Source organism: Leopardus geoffroyi, chromosome B2 (genome assembly GCF_018350155.1).
Source record: "Leopardus geoffroyi isolate Oge1 chromosome B2, O.geoffroyi_Oge1_pat1.0, whole genome shotgun sequence".
Classification (NCBI taxonomy): domain Eukaryota; kingdom Metazoa; phylum Chordata; class Mammalia; order Carnivora; family Felidae; genus Leopardus; species Leopardus geoffroyi.
Genome location: NC_059332.1, coordinates 84554220 through 84572224, shown reverse-complemented (window position 1 = coordinate 84572224; position 18005 = coordinate 84554220). Strand labels below are relative to the sequence as shown.

The following is an 18005-nucleotide window of genomic DNA, read 5'->3' as shown; positions in this document are numbered from 1 at the left end:
TTTCAAGAAAAAAAAACTTTCATGGTGCCCCCCACTCCAATTTAATTTCTGATTACAGCTCATTGGATAGAACTTTGTCATGGGTCAAACCTTAGAGGCAAAGGAGCCAGGAAAACAATGTTTTTTTTTTTGCCCCTAACTAAATTAACATTGTATTAGTAAGGCTAGAGGACAAAACGGATATTGGGCAAGAAACTGTAGTGACATAAGTCATACTTACATCATTGCTGCAGTATGAATAAGAAATTGTAATCTTGTACTAAATATATCAATGAGAAAGTAACTTAATTGAATTCTATTACTTGCTGTGTCATTTACTGAGCAGAGCTGACTGTCCCTGACATGTGGGCCATACAGTATTTCATCAACTATCAGTAATTCGGCTCTACTCATGACACGAGAATAGTTGCTACTGAGAATGCTGGGAATTAATCTTGCGCTAGGCTGGTGCTAACAAACGTGACAACTATCATACACTTTCTGGAGCACACAGATAAAGATCATAACCCTTACACTCTGATATGTTCATGTTCACAAAACACTAACTGCTATGCATCTTTATGTTACAAATTAATGCAATTTTTCTATTGCTAAGCTATAACTAGAAGAGTTAAAACAGTAACTTTTATAACCAGCACTTAGGATCTCCATTGGGTAGCCAAAAACCTCTTTGGACCTGAAAAAGCAAGCAAGCAAGCAGAATGTATTGAGTTGACTTTCTGAACTGGGATTGAGAAGAAACGGGTAGGGGGCAAATTTGTTCATCTTGTATCATATCAGTCTCTATGAAAGTCTAATGGCATAGGCCTTTGATTCATATTAATATAACTTATGGTCCTGGTTTATTGTCTGAATACAGTGGTGAGAAAGGCAGCTACAGATGCAAGAACAACAGAAATCATTCTATATATTTCAGTAAAAGAAGGAGACCAAAAGAATAAACGAGTCAGAGCAAGAGCATGAAAGGGAGAGAGATAGACAGATAGACAGGGAAATGAAAAAGGCCATATGGCTTTGGAAAGTTTCCTAGCATCTGGTCTTCAAAAGTTACCAAAAACTTGAAGGACTGAAAAACAATACAGAATGCTATGTAGGAAAAAGCTTCAAACGCAGGAGTCAGGTTGGCTTGTGGATCTAGTCTTAATCTCGCTGCCTAGCATTTTAGTGATCTTAACATCAAAGATGGTATGTCCGGTTGTGAAGATGGCACAGGTAGAGGGAGGGAGGAAGGGGCAAACATACGGGGTAGCATTGTGAGGATAACTCAATTTTAGACGTGAGGTTTCATTGTATATGTCTTCTGTGTATTTAGAGATCAGTCTAGAAAAATGGAGAAGCTTGAAAATCACATTACAAGTGGATATTACTTATGGGTAATGAGAAAGCCATACATATTCTTGAGAAAGCTATTGACATGATGAGATTATTGTAGTCTATTTTCCTCTAGTAGAGAGTTGCTTTATTTCCTCTGGTAATTTTCCCTCGGACTGGCTACCCTATTGGAGTTAATCATAGCATTTAGAGAAGTTATTTTAGGAGAACTGAATTAAAAGAGACAAATAAAAACCATGCAATTCTTGACTTCTAAGCACAAGTGGCTTATTTTAGGCATTAGAACAGAAAGATCTCACAGAATATAAGAGATTATCAAGCAGAATCAAATTTTCCTACTTCTCAGACCAGTGCAGTTTGGAAGTAGGAGACCTGAAAGAAAACAAGAGTATTAGATCCTGTCCCCTGGCTTCATGTCCTCTTTTCCCCTTGGGTTGAATAGAAGTAAGAGGAAGGAGTGTATTCTTTTTGTTGAGCAGTGGACAAAGGGATTTGTCTTTGATTCCTAGTGTCTGTACTTCTGTACAGTGGAAGCGGTTTCACAACCTTATTTTTCATGAAAGTTTTGAGGAATGGTCAGCTATTTTGTAGAATATCACACAGTCTGTGCGTTTCTGATATTTTTCACATGATTAGACTTTTTTTTTTTTTAGGAGAAAAATTGCAGAAGTAAATGCCATTTTCATCACATCATATTAAGAGGATCTCTGTTGTAGGACCACCACTTACTGGATTACCAATTCATCTTTCTTTTGAATTTTTATATTATTTTTTTAAAAGTTGTGATAAGCTGCATATAACACAAACTCCAGGATTTTAAACATTTTAGATGTACAGTTCTAAGGCATTAAGCACATTTACATTGCTGTGCAACCATCAGCACCATCCTTGTGCAGATCTTTTCCTTCTTTCTAAATTGTAATTCTTTACTCATTAAATACGAACTCCCCATTCCTGTTGCCTTCCGGCCTCTGGCAACTCCCATCCTACCTTCATTCTCTATGAATTTGACTAGTCTAGATATCTCAGCAGTTCATCTTAATATAGTCATCAGTTTCTCCTTTCACATGCTAACCCCACATCCCACTTAATGAACCTCTTTCTGCCTAGTCCACAGCCTCCATTCACTAATCTTTTTTTTTCAGCATCAATGAGGTAAGATTGGCAAATAAAATTGTAAGATATTTAAGTTATACATTGTGGTAACTTGATATATGTATACATCATGAAAGGATTCCTCACATATTTATCTTCTTCACATGTGTGAGAACATTTAAGTTCTACTCTCTTAGCGAATTTCAATTATACAGCCCAATATTATCAACTATGGTTACTATGTTATACATCAGATCCTCCGATTTTATTCATGTGATAGCTGAAAATTTATACCCTTTTACCAAACCCTCCCTATTTTCCCAACTCTCCAGTGCCTGGCATCTACTTTTCTACTGTTTTCATTTAGCTTCCACATGTAAGTACACCACACAGTATTTGTCTTTATCTGTCTGGCTTCTTTCACTAACCATAATGCCCCCAGGTTCCATGCACTGTGTCACAATGACAAGTCTCCTTTCTTTCTCATTGCTGAGTAATATTCCATTTTATTGGTCACATCTGTTTTATCCATTTATTTATCCATTGATGGACACTTCAGTTTTTCCATGTGTTGGCTATCATATAGGTACCTCTTTGAGATCCTCATTCACTATCTTTCTGCTGGATAAATAACTGAATTCAGCTATTCAGTTACTGGTTATTCTGGCATACCAACTGACAGAAAACAATAACATTGGAAAATAAAAATTCCACAATAAGCCATGTGAGAACAAAGTGTCACTTTATTTCCGACTACTCTTTTTCTTCTATTGCCACAAAATTTGGAAAAAAAAGCAACTCCCTCAAAATATTTCCTCTCACTGACAACTATCTTAAATTTACATGTGTTCTGAAAATTAAATTAAGCAGGAGTTTAGTAACGGTATTTATTGGCTTCACTGTCAACTTAGTTACTTTCTCTTTTACATCTTGACTTTCTTGTGTTCACAGGAAACATAGGACCAAAAAACATGTACGTACAGTAAACTTAGTTCCCTTCCCTTTTTTTTCCTTCACTAAGATTTTGCTTAGCCCTCAGTCAAGTTTCTCCTTTTTATACGACTGTTTTGTTTCTTTAGATTTCAAGGCATACCTGACCTATATTAAACATACCTTGAGTTTTATGAAGCACAGTGAATAATTAAGAGCTCAACTGTTTTCAATAAAATAGGATCAAATTGAATTTTTATGATCTACTATTGTTCTATACTACAGTTTTTAAATAATTGTGACCTACATATAATGACTTCAGTGCTTGTTATTTATTCTGTGCTATATTTATAACTATTATACAATATAAAATAATGTAATTAAAATATATTTGAACATAATTTTAAACTTTTAAAAAGTTAATAATTATACTGTGAAAAATATACATGGAGGTGTTCTACTACTTTAGAATATAAAGTTGAAGCCTGACAAATGATGACCTAAAATCTACATGTCAGAAAATGAGGTATGGTTTTTTTCATGTGAGTATATTCATGTAGTCAATAAGTTTTGTACCTTTAAAATTTTTTTAATTTCTATTTTGGGGGTGGAGGGAAATAATTTTTAATTTTTTTTTAAGTGTATCTGTTTCTTTTTGAGAGAGAGAGAGAGAGAGCAAGAGAGCGCGCAAGCAAGGGAGGGGCAGACAGGGAGGGATACAGAGAATCTGAAGCAGGCTTCAGGCTCTGAGCTATCCCAGAGGTGGGACTTGAACCTGCAAACGGTGAGATCATGACCTGAGACTAAGTCAGACACTCAACCGACTGAGCCACCCAGGCGCCCCCAATTTTTTTTTTTCTTTTAACAAATATATCAAAGAATCATGCAATGCAGCCAGCATTGGATGAAAGCTTGGGCCAAAAGTCTACACACTCCTTTGCAACTCATCCCATGATAGCAGAACTTTTCATTTCTTCTTTAATGCTTACTATCACTCGCTTTCTTCAAAATAGAGAAACAGGCCATCTTTTCTCTGGTATGACTTTTTTGTTGAATTACCGCTGCTGGATATACCTTCTTTCTGAGCTCTGGTTTGCCTTTCTTCACTATGGCCATCACCCTGTCAGTCATACCAGCAACAGGAAGTCTGTTCAGTTGTCCTCAATCCCTGTCACAGAGATGATATACAGATTTTTGACTCTTGTGTTGTCAGTACAGTTGGTCATGGCTCCTATGGGAAGATAGGGAAATCCAGAATTTCACACTGGAGGACCTCCCACGGCCTTGTTTAGACATCTTGAAATCAGGAAAGGGACAGGAACAAAACAAAACAAAACAAAACAAAACAAAAATACGCTGTAGCTGTAGCTTTTTTTTTTTCTTAAGTAAGTGTATTAGTCATTGAGGTAAAGTTGAGGACCACATGTTTTGTGGTAAATATTTTTGTCTTTTTAGATCTGCCAGTAAAATCTTGAGAAATTCAAGTTATTTTATAACTTACAGCAAATGTATATGATTTTTTTTTGCCACAGTTATTTGAGACTTTTAGGTAAAAAATGCTATGAACTGCTGTTTATGATTCAATATCATGACTTCTTTAATATCAAGATAATCATGAGATCAGAGGAACTAAAAATGGAAAAGTTCTCAGATAAATATTCTTTTCTAAATTATTTTATTTTTTTCATCATGATAAGTGTACTCTTTAATCCCCATCCCTTATTTCACTTATCCCCCCACCCACCTCCCCTCTGGTAACAGTCAGATATCAGGTAAATATTCTAATCACCACATATGGCAGATTTTAAAAACAGAACTAGAGAGGATAAATTATTTTCTTTACAACTCAAGAGACGTGTATGGCAGGTTCCATTAAATATGCTTCCTAAAGCATGTGGACACACACACACAATACAGGCATACAAACAATACACAGAGACAAATGTTAAAAAGATAATTAGTGGAATTTGGGGAGCAAATTCTTACAAGGAGCTAAAAGGAGAAGAGCCAATCCGAATTGTAACTAAAAAGGTACAAAGAAATTGCAAATAAGATTATCTTTTGAGCGTTAAACAGGAAGATCAAGACATAATCAATCTGGACAGGGATAGACAACCTATCATAGAAAGACAAAAATTCTCTCAGAAGAGTAAGCCTTGAATGAATCCTGATTGCATGAATTCACATGTCCAACAAAATATCAATATCAATCAGAAGGAACGTAGGTTAAGCATGAAAATAAAATAAGTAGAATTCAGTGTCAAATATAATCACTATCCATCCAAGGACACCCCAAGCAAGTGGGGGATATAAGCTAAAGGCTTTTCATGCCTAGTTGTAACATTAGAGCTTCATCTAATTCCATCAGCTATTATTCAAATCTTATAGCTAATTCTGGTTGTTTTGTGATTTCATATTCACCAAGCAACCTCCTGACTGAGCTGCATTTTCCCATTCAAGTATCTGAAGAACAGAATACCTAGTCCAAGGACTTAACTAGGGTATATACTACTCATATTTCTAATTGTAACTGAATGTCCTCTGGGTTGGAATTTGACAATTCATGTAAATTATCTGAAGGGAAAATGTGTTGGCCATAGGACTCAAATGTCTAATACCTCAACAATTATTTATGCCACCAAATAGCATACATTTGAATGCTTAGCATCAGAATTATAGGCTTGATTAATATGAACTGGTACCAGAGACTGACCAATCAGGTTTTGAAGCCTGAAAGAAATAGGACAGATTCTGGATCACTTCATAAATTCATGACCTAAGGAATTTGAAGTGAAAATGAGCTCGCTACATTTTCCCCAGGATTACATTAATGGTAGGGGTTGTCTGTACTCTGAGATATCTAGAACTTAGTTTAATAAGACTTACTCAGTAAAACAGGTATTGTGATTTCCATTTGATACATGAGAGAACTGAGGTCTAGTTAAGTTATATAACTTTTTTTCAAGCTGGCACAATTAATAAGTGGATCTAGAATTTGAACCAGATATTTGTAGTCAGGGGTAGCTAACTCAAATGACTGCAGAGGTAATAAGTGGGTAAAGAAGTATAATGAGGATTCCTTAAGCCTGTGTAAATTATAAACTTGTAACAACACAGGTTACCAGTTTCCCATGAAAAGTCAAATATTCTAATTTTACGTGAAATCTCTTGATTTTGAAATATTGTTATCTAATTTAAAGATATGTTTTGGACACTATGAGCTGAATAAAACACATACATAAGCCCGTTTGGGCTATGGGACACCAATTTGTGACCCAGGAGCCAAAGTAAATACTTCTGTTATCTACAGGAAAATAAGATTTTTCTAAATTCTGGAAAAATAATTACTCATCTGAAATGATACTCTCTGATGAGCACCTAGAGTGCTATTATTCTATGCTACTTACTCACCTTTTCAATTTAGTGATTTAGAAGTAAGAACAAGTGCGATTGGGTTTTTTTGTACCGAATTTGTGAAAGGATATCCTACCTCTTTTGAACAAGGGATTTCAGATGTATCTGGACATGATTAGAATTTTCCTAAAGAAATAGTTGCCTGGTATTTCACCACACGAACAAGTGACTGAAAATATTATCTGAAATTATCAAAGAAAAGCCGGGACGGTATGGCTTTGAAACTCACTTTTAGAAAATGGATAATTTGTGGTATAGATAATTACATATGGGTAGTCTTCTTTGAAAACTGTAAATAATTTTCACTCTAGTGTTGGCACAATATTTTCCAGATGCCTTTGGTGTGCCTTCCGTGATTCAAAAGTTAAAGAACCTGTGGACTCAGAATATCCAGCTGAAATGTGTAATTATACCAGATAAATAGCACTCAATGGACAATGACATCTTAGCCAAGAATTGGGTCTGTCTAGGTGAACTACACTTGACTCATGCATATTCTTGTTCTTTCTGAAACTTGCAAGAAGGAAGGTTATTTGTTTCCCTTCATAAGGATGTATTTATGCTCCACAATATACACTTAAAGGGATCTATCCCTTTATATTAAAAAAAAAAACAAAGAAAAGAAGCCATTATATCATAGCTCCTGTACAAAGCATAGTTTTATATTGTATGCCATCTATATAAATTAAAAGTTTAAAATAGTTTAAAATAGTTGCCTTATTTAAAGGGAGAACATCTTCCAAATAACCAGTTTGAAATAAAATGCGAAGGGCCTGAAGAGAATATGTCAGTCAGAATATTAGAGAAGTGCCAAATATTATAGAAATAAAAACTACACGTTATGTTTTCCATATTGAAGGTTAGACACACTGGCTGTGGATCTGATTCTCAGACTCTGCAGATTTGTGCTCCTGACAGGAAAAGAATCACCTAATTTCAGGAGAAAACAGGCAGACAGCCATTATCCTACAGCAGTTTTCTGTTGCATTTAGAGCTGCAGAGTGATGAGAAAACCCCTAAGTTGGGTCAAAGCAAGTAAATAATTCTCAGATGAGAAAACAATTGCCTATTGACTGTAGACTGGGCAATTATTCTTCAAGTTTCCTACCTCTTAGGGGACCCCACCTAAGAGACAGTGTGAGCCCTATTGTGAACAAATGATATAGCCCTCTTTGGATCAACTCCACTGAGGCTTCAAGTAATATCAGAAACTGACCCAAGGATGCCCTAGATATTGCACTTCTAAAAACAGGTCTTGAGATGCAGTGCCTTTTCTTCGATGGTTTAAAAAACAAGGACTTTCTGTGTTCAAAGACAGGAACTAAAATCACAAAAGCACATCACTACAGAAATGTGTAAAATTTATATCAGAAATACAAATTAAGCCAATCTTGCAAACAAAATGTCTTTCTATTAATAATTTTCCTAATTAGAACCCCAGTGGTGCTAGTAGTTTCTGGTCCAAGGATAATAATTAATTAAATTATTGATATATCTTTCTTTTTAAAATGTAGAGGCTGTAATGTCATTAAGTTAATAGCTATTTATTAAGTACTTACTGTGTACCATTTACCTACAACTGAGCTAAGAACTGCCACTTCCAAAATGAACGTTATCTGATATAGTCTACTGGCAGAATGAATAGTGCTGGGAGATACCAACAGGGGCCTCATCACTAGGCTTCACCTAAATCACTCCTGATTGATGGCTATCTCTGCTGTCCTTAAAGATCTCCTAGAGTGGAAGTGCTACACATTCATTAACAAATTCTATTAAGGGAAAGTTCTCCTTAATAACCAGTGTCATCCTGGAGCCAAAATCTGTTTTGTTTAATTTTATTGCCATTGCAGTTGTAAATATCTGGACTAGTTTAACATGCTGTCCAGCATGTTTAATTAAGCACCTAAGTTCAACTATGTTTCCTGTTTCTTTTTCTTTTTTTGCTTAAAAGAAAGATGCATCCCTTTTTATATGCAACACTAACCCATCATGCTCTAAGCACTACTCTCGCCTTCCATCTTGTGCCATTATTTTTTTCTCTTTCTCCGGTATCAGCTGGTCCTTTCTCCTAAGCATGTAAAGGTGCTCATGCTTCTCTAATATTAAAAAAAGCCCTAATTTATTCTTACATCATCCCCTCTGCTAATTTCTCTTTCTTCCATCCTAGCCAGGTTATTTTGCATTTTCTTCCATTCTCTCCTTAACTCCTTGTGAGCTGACAATTTTTTCTCACCACTACACAGAAATTACCCTTACAAAGATCACTGACAGCCTAACGGCAAAATCCAATTTCCACTTATTATTCTCACATTACTTGAATGTACAGTATATTTAACACCATTGACCACTGCTAGCACTAATAAAATGGTTGTAATTTAAAGCAATTTAATATATTCTCCTTTAAATTTTAGGCTCTCTTAGATTTAATGGCTACAGTCTCTCCTGGTTTAACTTTTATTACTCGCTCCTTATACTATCATTTGTGGTTTCTCTTTTTTCCACTCGCTTCTTAGATATTGGCATTACTCAGAGTCCTCAGCTCTTATCTCTTCTCTTTGCGTATGTTCTTTTTGGCCAGTCACTTGCACAATAGAAGATTGCCCTGCTACTTAGTTATAGAAAAGTCCAAATCCATATCCCAACCCAAACCCTTTTCTATTGCTCAAGCTCCAAATGCCTCCTGGTACCTTTAACTGGCTGAATATGTGGACTTCATCCCTAGTTCTAATTGCTAGGACCGCCATCTCCCTTATTGACCTGCAAAGGTGTGAGTCACCATTCTTTACTCTCTTTCCTTTTACTTTGCATATCTAGTTAGATGCTAGTTTCTGCTCCATGACTTATTCATTATCTCCATTATATAGTCCTTAATCTTCAATTTCAGTATCACTACTTCATCCCCCCAAAGAACCACTGCTTCCATCTCCAGTTTCATCTCTAGTTTCATCTTCCTTAGTCTTGTTACTCTCAAAGAAGACGACTTTCAAGTCATTACCAAAACTGTTTCAGTGTAATGCTTCTCAAACACATATACTACCATGTTACTTCTACTTATGAATTTTCAACTGTTCTCCAATGTTTAGCCCAGGGAGAGTTCAAATTTCATACTTTGGCACCTTCAACCATTAATAATCTTATTCCCACCTGATTTTTCAGTGCTATTGCCTGCCACTCACAGCCCACAGTCTGCTATACCCAGCAACACTGCGCACATCCTATGCCTTATTCGTATCAAGTAACTTTAACGTCCCCTGTTAGAAAATGCCTTTGGCTCCTGTGTCACATTTCTGTCTACCACTGATTCCAGTCTACTATGGTGGACAGTTCTACACAAGTTCTATCTCAGTGCACTGTCCGTGTGGGAATCTCAACCAATAATGTCCAGAAGTGATAGATAAATATTCTATTATTCTGACTTTTGGGAGAACAATTTGGAGGCTCTCCCTTTATTTTCAGAGGCACTGAGAGAACTGAGCCTTTGTTGCCTATACAAAAATTCAAAATGAAACCTTGTATTGTTTTTACTTCTTTTCCCTTCTCACTGTGTTCTTTCCCTCAACCTTGTTTACTAGGTTGGCCTCCCAAGTAAACTGCATGTATTCAAGACATTATCTAAGGTTTTACTTCTGAGGAACCCAAACTAAGCCTCTGCCATTCACATCAGCCTTTGGATATGTCATTACACTTTTCTAAATTCCCCCATCTACACATGATTCACATGAAAAGTCCCATATCCTCTTACATTATTGTTTGTGAGCGTTTATTTGACAAGTGTTATCAAACTTTTTTTTAAAAAGCATAACTTTTTTTCTTGTCATAACTAAGAACTATTAGTTTATCATCATCTTTCCTATAATAGACCATGAGCAGCTTGAAAGTTCAGAACAAGCTTAGTTCCCTATGTATTCCAGTGCCTAGAATAGTGACTTAGTAATAGTGATACTGAATTGTTTCTGTTGAACAAATGACATCTGTGTTTTAATAATGATGACACTTGATATTTGTATTTTAATACTGATGACATTTGATTTGAAGGAGATGAGACATTTTTCTGATCTATTTCAGTGATGTGATCAAGAACTCTTTAAATTGAATTTTAAGAAACAATAATAATAAAACACAGCTAAAATGATTTTTAAATCTTTCTGGGCTAATATCTGTGATATAAAAAGAGCAATTATTATATAAAGATCCCAAAAACCCAGAGGTTAGTGGAGATAATGCCAACTGTAACTATAGGGGCAGAAGAGAGTGGACAAATTGAAGGTCCTAGAGGCTAAAGATCCAGGTGGACCTAGTGGCTCTTAGAGTAGAACTGGAAAGCATGTCCAGAAGCCATGAGTTCAGAGTTTTCTGTGAGTATTCACACGTGAAATGAGAAACTATAAACATAAGAGGAATAAACCATAGGCAAAACACAGAATCAATTATACACTAATAGCAACAAAGACAAAGTTTGTTGGGATTATTGAACCTGAGAAGATAGCCACATTATGAAAAATCCAAGCACATAGGAAGAAGAACAAAATTAAGCCAAGTCAAAATCTGAATAAAGTTGTCTTAGAGCAATTTGGCAAAAGAGACAGAGGTTGAGTTATCTTCATTTTACTGGAGACTCAGGCTAATTTGAAGAAGTAACCCGGCCTAACCAGTGATATCCCTTCCTATTTTTCAAAGAGTTTTTCCTAATGGGGCTAAGAGGAATGTATAATATCAGATTTCTGTAAATTAATGATAAAATAATGAGTATGTAAAGACAGTTGATTTTTAACACAATTGAATGAGTATACTTCATATTATACGTTATGGTATTTCAAGGATATACTCGGTTCCAAATGAATAACATAGATGGTTAAGTAAGGAAGTAAAATTTTTTAAAAGTCCCAGACTTACATAGAAATATGCAAGTATTTAAGATTAAAGTAAAGCCAAAGAGAAATAAATTAATTATAGAAATGTATTACCTATTGTTCATCCAATGAAGGTTAATACTGATGTACCAAGATTATATTTAATAACCTAGCCTGAGATAGGCTGGAGTGTGGCAGTTTCAGTTGTGTAGAAACGGCATACATAAGGTAAATTTTAACAGATAGAAAAATAAAGTACCACTGTGAGTGTTTAAAAGTTAATTACAAATCCTTATCAAAATATTAGTAAACCAGATCAGATAGGCATTCAACATCATGACCAAGTAGGAGTTATCCAATTAAAGAGTGCAAAGTTAATTTCACATCCAAACACAAGTCAACATAATATATCATGTCTTAGTTTTCTGTTGCTATGTAAGATAATATTTTCACAGGGCCTGGGGATTATAACTTTGAGGGCTAATATTAATATATTAACATGAATTCAAGTCTCAAATTTCACAAGTCCCAGATTTCATCATTGAAGTTATTGAAATTAGCTATCGTTGAAGTTCTGGGCATAACCCATTCTGGGGCAAAAGTTCTTTCCATCTGTGCACCTGTAAAATTAGAAGATAAGTTAACCACTCCCAAAGTACAGTACTGGGACAGGTGTAGGAAACAGTTATAAATAGCCGCATTCATAAAGGGAGAAAATGAAAGGACAAAAGGAATCACTTGCCCAATAAAATTACATTCAAGCAAGGCAAACTCTATGGTTTCAAGGGCTGGGAACAATCATCTGTGGCTTACTATAAACAGCAAGAAAAAAACAGGCCACACCTTCAACACTCTGCTTGGAAATCTCAGCTAAATATTCAAATTCATTGCTTAGGAGTTCTACTTTTTACATAGCTTATAAGACACAATTCAGCTAAGCTTCTTGCCACTATGTAACAAGGATTCCCTGTCTTCCAGTTTCCAAAAACATGTTCTTCATTTCCTTTTGAGCCCTCATTCAAAATACTTAATACTTCTGTTTCTGCCAACAGTCTGTTTATGACTATTTAAGTGCTGTCTAAGAAAACAGATTTTTTTCCTACCATGTTCCTCACTTCCTTTTCAGTTCTCACTAACGGTGCCTTTAACACCCAGATTATTCAAGGCAATCTAGAATTTTTCTAACATTCATCATAATTCTTTCAGGCTCAGCCTTCTGCCCAATTCCAAAGCCACTTCCACATTTTTAGGTATTTGTTAGAGCAGTATCCCATTTCTAGTACCAATATCTGTATTAGTTTCCTATTGCTACTTAAGATATTCATAGCTTCTAGGGATAAGTTGTGGGCGTCTGGACATATTTTGGGACCATTGTTTAATTAATCGCATCACATTAATAAAATAAAGACCAAAAAATCACATGTTCATCTCAACAAATAATTAAAAACTTCACAGAATTCAACATTCATTTATAATAAAAACCCTAAAACAACTAGATAAATCTGTGAAAAATTCACAGCTAACATCATCCTTAGTGCTGAAAGCTTGAATGCTTACTCTTTATGATTAAAAATAGGTCAAGAATGTCTATTCTTACCACTTCTGTTCAACAGTGTTCTGGAGGTTCTAGCTGGTGCAATAAAGCAAAAAAAAAATTTTTTTTCTGACTTAACACCATATAGAGATTAAAAAGGAAGAAGTAAAACTGTGTAATAACAGATGACATAATTCTATATACATAAAAACTTAAGGTATACACACTCACCTGTGCACACACACTTTTTAGAACTAAAAAATTAGTTTAGTAAGGTTGTAGAATACAAGATCAAAATACAAACTATATTGTATTTCAAAATACTGAAAATGAACAACCCCAAAATGAAGTTATAAAAATGGTTCTATTCAAAATAGCATAAGAAATGAAACTTAGGGGGAAATTTAACAAAAAATATATCAAGGTTACACAAAGAAAAGCATAAAACATTGCTGAAAGAAATAAAAGGAGATTTAAATAAATGGAGATAAATTTATAATGCCATCTTCTGTTTGCCACACAGAAACACCCACCTCAATGTGGGTGTCCTCTACCCCCTCTCATGTGCACACAGAGATTCTCTCCTTCCCTTGCTTGGATCCAACAACCCACACTGATCTGCACTTCTTTTTTGGGTGACACAAACCTATTTTGGTAAGCATCACATAAATGATTGGAGACTAAATCATTCAGGAAAGAAGAGAGAAAAGTAAGTAAGAAGAAATAAAGGGAGAGAATAAAAGGAAGGAGGGATTAATCTCTTTTCAAATTAGATTATTTTCCCCTTCAAAATCAGCTTTCTATGTCTCCATATACAGTCTACAGGCCACCAGGTATAATAATCCTGTTTCCCATATGTGTCACATCAAGCTAGAATGTTGCATTTAATACCAAGCACCACCATTAAAGAACGTCAAGAAGAGGACAAAGGTGGATGAAGATACTGAAATTATTTTCCCTGGAAATGTGTGTATGAAGACATAACATTTTTCAAATATTTGAAAGAATATCATATAGAAAGGAAGATGGTAGAAGATTTGGGGGACTTGGTTTTTCTTTTAATGTTGCAGAAAAGAAATTAATCTCAGCGGAAGGGCCTTAAAAGTGTACATTGTGATCACTAAGATTTTTGTTTCTATAGTCCTCAGTCAGAAGCCAGATAATCATCTTCCATGTTGTGCAAATATCCTTTGTTTTCAGGTAGCAGGTTGTTGTAAGTCTCCTCTAATATTAATTATATAGCTCTTATGTTTAAGAATATATCAATTGAACCATTGTAAACTTGGAATATGTGAAGCTTCTAGAGGGAGCAAGACCGCCTTCATAGATGTCAGATGCTGGTTCTACAAATATTTTTGGATGCCTCACTGATATCCATGAAATAGTTCCTGAAATAATTTCTTCTAAGTCAGAAAAGTCATGGACTTCATGCCACATGACATTACTATATGTAAATTTACATGACCTACGTGCATGTCCAATTCACGTTGGAATGGATAGTGTCCTTTAGTTGGTGATTCAGTTTCAAATAAGTTCCTTCATAGTGGCAGTGGGAAACAGAGAAATGTCAAACTGTTGCCACAGGTTTTTCCTCTTCTTAACAAATGAAAACATGCCGAGTTAGAAAAATTCCAAACACTATAAAAATACCTTTACAATGCTGCAGCTTTAAAAACATATTTAAAATATATGAAAATTTCAAGCACCTGCATTTTCATTCATTAACTTGCAGGATAAATCAATAATGAAAGCAAATGACATGATGTTGAATGAATGAACTCAATTTAGTAAGCCAGTCATAACTGAGAAGTCTGCCTGTGCCATATTCACTAACATGTCCAGTTTTTATATTAAAAAAAATCTTATTCTTGGAGCTGAGCCTTACTTGTACTTTATAACATAGTTTGGAGAAATATAAAATAGCAGCCAAATACACTTATATAAATCAAACAGATATCCCAGGCTTTCACCATATGCACTAAGGAAGAAACAGGTTTACCAATTTATTCTCACAAAGGATTAAGACTTGAACTCGTCCAGAGGAAGCAAGCAATATTACAGGCATTGTATGACAAGTACTCTAATATTTGAATCATTAAATAAGGCTTTTCCCCCTAAAGTTCATAATTTAAATGAGTCAGCAACCCGATTAGGTAGCATTAAAAACTAGCTTTTAGCTGCTAATAAGCTTCCTCTTGGATACACAGCCTGTTTTCCTGAGGCAAAGAGAAGAGGGAGCTGCATGAGCCACTGTTTGGGATGTATGAGTAAGATGACAAATGGAAAGAGGGCGTGGATGTTGATGAAGAAGGTTTGATTAGCAATTGGCAGCATGAAAACTTCTGAATTATTTTGCAAATTTAAAGAAAGGTTACACATGCAGTTGGTGAACAGAATTATAGACACAAAAATAGAACTATCTGAAGAAGCAGACATTTTGTTTTCATGCATGTGATTTGGGTATTTTTGCATCTCTTTATCTTTAATCAAAACTAGGACTAGGATCTTGATATGAGGCAAGTGGAATTTACTTGTATGTTGCTTGGCCACCAAGCAAATGTCGCTAGCATTTCCCCAGGCCATACCAGTCTGGGATAGCAGTGGAGTGACAATAAGTAACAGAATGTAAATGATAAGTGCAAAGCTTCACCAGACTGTGGGAACACATGAGGTCACATTTACATTAATCCTCCAAATCTCCACACTTGGAGCCTCCACCTGTTTGGCTAGCATAGGGAATTCCAGGCTATTCCAAGTGTTCTTCTTCCCCAAGTATTTGCAAGCCCCCAAATATTGCATATCACTTTGAGATGTCTCAACAACAAATAACAACAACAAACAACCAGAATTGGCTAAAACAGGAAGAAAAAATATCATAATAACAAGAAGACTAGAGGTAGTGCCATTTCATCTTGGGCTCATTAGCATCATCAAGGACCCATTTTCCTTTTATTGCTCACCCTAACATTATGAGGGCTTCCCTAGTGTCCTAGTTTCCAGGGGCTATTGTAACAATGCACCACAAACTAGGTGGCTTAAAAATATGGGAATTTATCTTCTCACTGTTTTGGAGGCTAAAAGTCTGAAATCAAGGTGACAACAGGGACATGCACCCTCTAGGGAAGAAACTTTCCCTGCCTCTCCTAACCTTGTAGCCAGAAGTCCTTGATGTTCCTTGGCTTGCAACTCCCTATTTCTGCTACATCCACTCCATGGTATTGTCCCTGTGTGTCTCTGTACGTCTGCGTTTCCCTCTTCTTATAATGACACCAGTCATTGGATTAGATCCTGTTTTCTTCAAATGTGACCTCATCTTAATGCTTTACATCTGCGAAAACGTTGTGTTCAAGTAAGTTCACATTCACAGGCTGGATGGATGTGAATTTTGAGGGGACATTGTTCAGCCCAGTATACTTGGTGTTCCATCAGTTCCCTCATATTTGCAGAATGGCTGCTTTTGCAGATGTCACCTTCTCAGCATAACTAGATACAGAGAAATAAAAGAAAGACTACCTCTATTTCTTGTCTCATTATCAGAATAAGGAGCCTGTTTCTAGTGGTTCCACCCAGCATAGATTCCTTCATATCTCATTCATAAGAAATGGTTACCCTTTCTAAACCATTAATCAACCAGAAGGAAGAACAATTTCCACGGTTGGTATATACAAGCAGATTTCCATACCTGGATTATGAAGGATTTAGTCTTCACTAAAGCACATGACTACCCATTTCTGAACAGAATTAGGGTTCTTTCCACCCAAAAAAAGAACATTTGTAACAAAGGAAGAGTTGGAAAGTGACTTCTTTACACACGTGAAAGACTCAAGCCTGTTGATACTTGTCATAAAGAGCAGAAAATCAGCTGCATATTTCAAATTTAGATACTAAAATGCCAATTCTTTATTAGTCCCAAGAAATTTTCACATCATCTAGAATTCTTATGTTGGCTACCTGAGTTGCTTCAAGCAGTGTGGTCACCAGAGGTAGTCCAGAAAACAGCCACTATGGATGCTCCTGCCTCCACTTTTGCCACTGATGAAAAACAAAGAAACCAATTACTACTGCTTTCTGCCTTTATTATATAAAGATTTCATAGGTTGAGACTGACAAGTTACAGTTAAACATTTCCATAGATCCTAGTATAGTTTTATACATTCATGGAAAGGATGGTATTATGCGCTAAGTTTTGGGCACCCCTGCTCCAGATTCACATGTTGAAATCCTAATCCCCACTACCTAAGAATGAGACTGGATTTTAAGACAGAGCCTTTAACGAGGTAATATGAAGTCATATGGTTGAGTTCTAATCTAATATGACTGGTTTCCTTATAAGAAGAGATTGTGACAGGAAATGTGCATGCACAGAGGAAAGAACACGTGAAGACACAGTGAGAAGGCGGCCATCTGCAAGCCATGGGGAAAAGCCTCAGTAGAAACCATACATGTTGACACCTTGAGCTTGGATTTCTGGACAGTGGAACTGTAAGAAGATTAATTTTTGCTGTTTAAATCATCCAGGCTGTGGTATTTAGTTATGGCAGCCCTAGAAGACTAATATAGATATCTAATTTCAGGGGCTGAGTGGCTGATGATGCATGCCTTCCATGTGCAATTAAGTGACAACTCATAAGAAAGTCACCTAAATTCTATAGTTTGCAGATTTTTGGTGAATTTTATCTTTTAACACACACACACACACACACACACACACACACAGAAACACCATTCTTTCAAAAATGAGCCCTGGCCCCAGAAAGGCTTGTTCAGAATAAGATCAAACTATCTGTCATATATCACTCACCTGCTGGCCGTCCTACTATGAATTCCCTCTCAGTTCCACATTGTCAGGA

General features: G+C 35.8%; 1 pseudogene; it reads right to left on the bottom strand.

The window, feature by feature from the left end:
• Window positions 1–4238: 4238 nt before the first annotated feature.
• On the bottom strand, window positions 4239–4653 carry LOC123609772 (annotated as a pseudogene).
• Window positions 4654–18005: the final 13352 nt, after the last annotated feature.